This window comes from Seriola lalandi, unplaced genomic scaffold (assembly GCF_002814215.2).
Source record: "Seriola lalandi dorsalis isolate HSWRI2012SDOR001 ecotype SW California unplaced genomic scaffold, Sedor1 jcf7180002054606, whole genome shotgun sequence".
Classification (NCBI taxonomy): Eukaryota; Metazoa; Chordata; class Actinopteri; order Carangiformes; family Carangidae; genus Seriola; species Seriola lalandi.
Window position 1 is genome coordinate 139,519 of NW_019525159.1, and position 5,957 is coordinate 145,475.

Consider the following 5,957-nt stretch of genomic DNA (forward strand, 5'->3'; position numbering starts at 1 on the left):
AATCAGAAGAAGAAAACGGTGAGGACTTTGGCTGGTTGCGGCTGTATGATTGACACCTTGGCCAGCGCACATGAAATTCAATTAGCTGATACAATCGGCTGATGACCTCTTAGACAGGTCAGTTGGACCGTGTAGCAGCGAGCTGCATGACATGAACTACTGAAGGATGTTTTATTAGGTCTGATGAGAAAGACTGAACAAGAAGAATAATACATGATGCGCAGATGTTGCGAAGTGTAACCTGTCACAGGTTCTGGCAGTAATTACCTATTATTAGGGATTTGTTGTGTTATTGATGAAAGCTGCCAGTCACTGCTCTAAAGCTGCTCAGATTTCATGCTTTTCTGTACCGGCAGTCCAGTGACGTTTTTTACTTTTTACTTTTACTAACATCTCCCTACAAACATTAGATGACAAAAAGAAGAAAACACTATGAAGGAAACATATATTATGTCAAGATATGTAAGCACCTCAGCAATAAAGCCTAAAAGCAAGGCAAGCGGACATACTGTATTGTGCTGTAGCATTGTAAAGGCAGAAGATGCTTAACACTCAGAAAATGAAGACTCATGTGAAGCTGCCTTTGTATTTCTTAGACATTTGGCAACTAATGTAGTTGGCTAGCACCCATACAACCATTAGCCTGCGTCTGAGGCACAGTGGGCCAACAGACAAAAGCTATGTCAGGCTACCCTAACATTAGGGAAAGGCAAGATATACCTCCAGCAACAAAGTGAAATTAAATCCTGCCAAAACCAACTTCTAATTCCCTTTATATAACATCATGGAGAATTCCCTTCACTGACTGCTCCCTCAGTCAAATATAAAGGGTAACAGCACTGATTTTACACATTAGAATCTGTTTAGAGGTTTTCTGTAAACTCTGGTGTGGAGGTCTAGAGTAAGAAAGAAGTGGCTTTCCCAGACCTCTGTAGCCCACTCCTCATCTCTGCTTGAGGCTAGCAGCACAGTAGCCACTACTATCGTAAGATCCCCAAATCTCAGACTAAACTGTCGTCAGTCGAGTTGTATGCATGCACGCAGTGTAAGCAACAACAGAAGAAGAATGCACAAAAACAGCATCTCTTCGTTTCTTCACATCCATTTTGATTGTTTGTTATAACTGCCATTCATTGCTATGGGAGTGCAATGCTTAATCGGTTATTTGATAACCAACAATCTTCCAATATATTTTAGTAGTTGCATTTTTTGTCAAGAATGCAAATCCCAAGTCATCACTTTATACAATAAACAATTTCTATTAAAATAAACTAGCGATAGTGACTAATCTCCATAAATGTTCATGCCGGGATAAACACAGACTCAAAACACTCTTTTGCACTCAAAGTATGGGACACTCCTGTACAATACACAATGCAATAGATAGAAGTAATTGCATGCATAACAGAAAATATTTTTTAAAAAAAATCAAATAACCCCACTGGCAGTATAGCCTACAATAAGCGGGGGAATGTTTTCCTACAGTAGGTGTCGGGTTTAGTAGAGGCAGTGTATGGCAGATAAAGACAGACAGGGAAGTAACCCATCCAGAGGCGATAGCTTCACCTTTGTGTTTACAGCTTGCCAGGAATGATCACTGTTGCAGTGAAAGGTGCACCTCTGCACTGTGAGTTCACGTGGAACTGTGCATGTCCAGTTCAACTTGAGACCAACCTCACACTGTTGTGGACAAATGAAAACAATATAGTGTGTTAATTCTGTTCACATGAAACCATCAGAATTTAATCTTAAAGTAACGTCTCTGCTGCAACTCCAGATATCCAGTGACACTGAAAAGAAAATGAAAGGGTATGATGATCGCTTCTCTGCTAAACAATATGGCTTGGTGTACTGGTGCATGTTGCCACAACTGCACCATAAATTCACTGATAACCAGGGCCAATTCTGCCTAATGCTTCAGAACTAATTGAAATGATGATGAGCCATATTACCACCAGACCTGTGCTAGTCCTGATCACCATACCCCCCAGGACTCATCATTTTAAGATTTGAGAATTGAGAAAAGCAGGGCAGGAGAAAAGAGTGGAAGAGAAAAGAGTGGAAGAGGATGGAGGGAAGAAAGTCAAGTTTTTATAGCAAAATAGAAGCATAACGGTTCTGTTTTCTTATTGATTATATTTTGGTGAAACCTTAATACATTATTTTAGATCTGTGAAGTGTCATGTTAGTACAAAGGGTCTGCTGGAAGAAAAAAAAATTCCCTCTTATTCGTGTTTTTCCCGCATGGGTTGCCACATTAGAACCATCTGCTCGCTGGCTCTGTATTTAAGTGCATCGAGATCAAAAAAATATGCAGCACACTCTCCATGTCTAAAGAAATTAAACCATCCATCTGATGTAGGAACTGCCAACAGTCCTGCCAGGCAAATCGGCAATGTCCACTTCACTCATAACTTATTTTATTACTTGTTTTTTTTCTCTTCTTATTAACGCCACATCAAACTACTCCAGACCTCTTCACACGCACACAAAGAGCAGGGGAAACAGACCAATACGTTCCTCTATCAACAAGTAGAGGAAGGATGAATTCAAGGAGGGAAGCAATGGACTGTGTGTGTGTGTGTGTGTGTGTGTGTGTGTGTGTGTGTGTGTGTGTGTGTGTGTGTGTGTTAAGGTAGGGTGATAAAAATGAGCCAGGGAGGTCCAGAGGAGGGGGAGAGACATAATGGCAGGGAGGGGCGGTGAAATGTGGCCATCCCAAGGACACTGCACTGAGGTTATATTTATTGATCACAGCACCGTTGAGGGGACACGTGCAGAGACATGAACTGTAGCAGAAGTAAATTCCAATCTCACAGTAACTGTTATTACTTTTTGTATGGTTATCAGCGGAGGGGTAGTGCTTCAAATCGGCTTAGTCCAGATTTTGATTGTTACCACAGAGAATCTGAAAGATTGAACTTGTAGGATTTTGACAAATATAAATAAATAAAATGTACTACTTTGGACGTATTATTGAAGTCATGCTCTTTTGCCTAAGGACGACTATCATATTCCATCACAAGGGCATCTCGTTACACCTTATGTGACTCACAAGTGACCCTTTGAACAGCTGGGGCAAGTGAAGAAAGAGAGAGAGAGGGAGGGTCAGAGTTTCAACGACATGTCGTGGGGGAAATCGTTCTCACTGAGATGACAGGAGGAAAAACTCCATATTAACCTGCTGCCACATCATTGGAGGGGTCCAAGCCAAAGCGATGGTGGTTACGCTTCAGTTGCTCTGCTTTGCCTTCCTGATTGGATTGCTGTGTTATCATCTCCCCGTGATATTCATCCCTCTATATCCACTTGATTTGTTTAGACTCAGACTGCTGAAGCCTCACACTGGCTTTGGCTGAACTGAACAAAACAAGGACTATGTAGATTTTGTGACCCCCATTTCTTATTTTGGCAGTGTATTAGGAAAGGTTCTCTCCGTGGTCGATACGCAGAGGAGAAACACTCACAGCAACCAAAAACTGTTTCAGTGTACTTAAGAGCATCTGGATGTTGTTTTAAGCCTGACGTGAAAAAATGCAAACCTATCCTCAAAGACCATTTGCAGACTATTTCTCTTCCACTTGGCCTCCACTCCATTCTAGTTGATGCATCACAAAATAACGCCAAAAAAGAAATATATCTTCCCTGTGTTACTGCCTTGTTTTTTTCCTTGATTTTCCAATCCTACCCTTTATTTTTACCTTTTCACCATCTGAGCTTCTTTGATGTCCTCTCTCCTGTTATTCTCCCGTTTATTTCATCTTTTAGGCGAGTTATGAATCACAATGTGTATGCTCTTTGATTACATCACTGGTCTATTTTCGTTGCAACTCCTGTAATAGAGCAAAAATAAATAATAGTCTATTGTCCTGTCTGAATGGAGTAAAACATGCAACCACCAAAAATTCCCTCGATGAAAAACCTGGCCACTGGAGTTACTAAGCCACCAGACTGTATGAAAATCAGACAAATAGCTAAATATATTCTCTGATTACATTTGAAATGGTTTAACCTAATTTGCTATGATATTAAAGCAACGGGGGCTGTTTGATAAAATATACATATATGTTGCATAAAATAAGAAAGAACCATGCTGAGATCTAAGCCGGTAAAAAAGATCATTAACATAAGAGAGTATGGAGCTTTATAAACAGAGTTAAACACAGCAGTGAGCTAAAACACTGTAGTAATGAACGCAATGAAAAATGAATTAGTGTAATGAAAAGAATCGACATTATTGAATAAGGAGAGGTAGAATGATACTGTATGTTAAAAGCTGCGCTGACTGTGTTCAATCTGCACTGAGCAGTTTGTGGGAGGCAACGTGACCTTGAGACAAAAGAAAGCCCTGTAAAGAGAAAACCCCTGGTTCGATTCTTATACAGCAAGCGTGTCCCCATTAGTGACAGTTCAAAATGTCATAGAGGAATTGATAATTCCAGTCGCCCTGAATAAGAGTTTTGCTCCTGGTGCAGACACAGCGTGCAGTGGGAGTGCACGAAGGTGTCTGTGATGCAGGCTGTTAATATATCTAGTGAGCTCAAACTTGTTGTGGCTCTCTCCCAGTCTGTCTGGGCATGTGCAGAGAAGCACTGCAGTGCTGCACTGTGAAGAAAGAGAGAGGGAGAGAGACAGACAGAGAGAGAGAAAGAGACACGAGTTTTGACAATGGGGTGCTCATTCATTCTCTGCAATATTCTTGCTGCCATCCCATGTGTGAGGGAGCATTTAGAGGATAAAAGACTATGTTTGTGTACAGTCCTCTGCTGCAGCCCGGCATTATGAAGCATCCATTAAGCACAAAAAGGTTTATTTCAATACCAGCCACCTACAAGGCACTGAATCCATCTTGCATTGAGCATATTCTCATTAGAGAGTATTCTCATCAGTGTGCTTGTATTAGAACCTGTGCCTCCTGATTTTCTCTTTCCAAACAACCTAAGTGAGTCTATTTGGTGCAATACAACCTCTAAAAGAATCAAATCTTAGAGTGGCAGTCTACTTGTGCTCCACATTTCTCCAGCTCAACTCCAGCTGTTTCAGGATCTTATAGGGATCTCAAAGACAGATCCTTAATCAAGAGAAACAACCAAGTCCAATTGCAGACAAGGTTTAGTCTTTATTGGCTTTTGTTTGTTCCAATGCAAAGCTGTGATAACTGTGTCCTTTCTCTTTAGATCACTTTTCTTTCATTTGATTTCATTTGGTCTGTTTGTTCTCCTAATGGTGCAGATTCTCTCCCCATCCAGGCAGCAAAGGTAGAGGAGTTTCACTTGATGCGCCGCTGTTAACTGGAAAGAAAGTCCACCAGTGCTGTTACCAAGGCCTCTATGTCAGGAAACACCGAGCTCAGATCAGCAACACTGATACTGATTTGGTTTAACAGTGAGAACAGGAAATAGACTGTGAGACCACTCAGTGTCGTGGCTCAACCAGTCATTCAGTTTCGAGAATGGCAACCAGATGGACACACACTCAGTTCTGAATAAAGCAACTACACCAACTATATAACAGTAATTAGTAGCTAGTTAATTAAAGCTACTGCTAGTTATGTAACAACACATGAAGACACATTTGTTTAAAAGGGACAATAAAGCACATCAACAGAGTAAAGGGGGAAAAAGCTTCCTTTGTTGCTCTGTGTTGTTTTCTGAAAAATGATGACATGGCAAAAGAGTCACAGTTAATTATTTCATATCTCTAAGGCAGAAGAGGTTGTGAGTGTGGTCATTAGCCCTGTAGCTTTGATACAGCATCAGCCTGCAACATTAATTGGCTACTTGTGCTGTCGCAGGCTTGATCATTCTCTGCCTCTTGGGCTGCTGAGGCATCAAAACAGGTGGAACATAAATGGCACAGCATGTGCACCTCGGAGTCGTGACGCACCCTGGTATTTCTAAAAGCTGTCATCCATTTTGTGGGCAATGATGACGATAGTGGCAAAAAAAAAAAAAAAA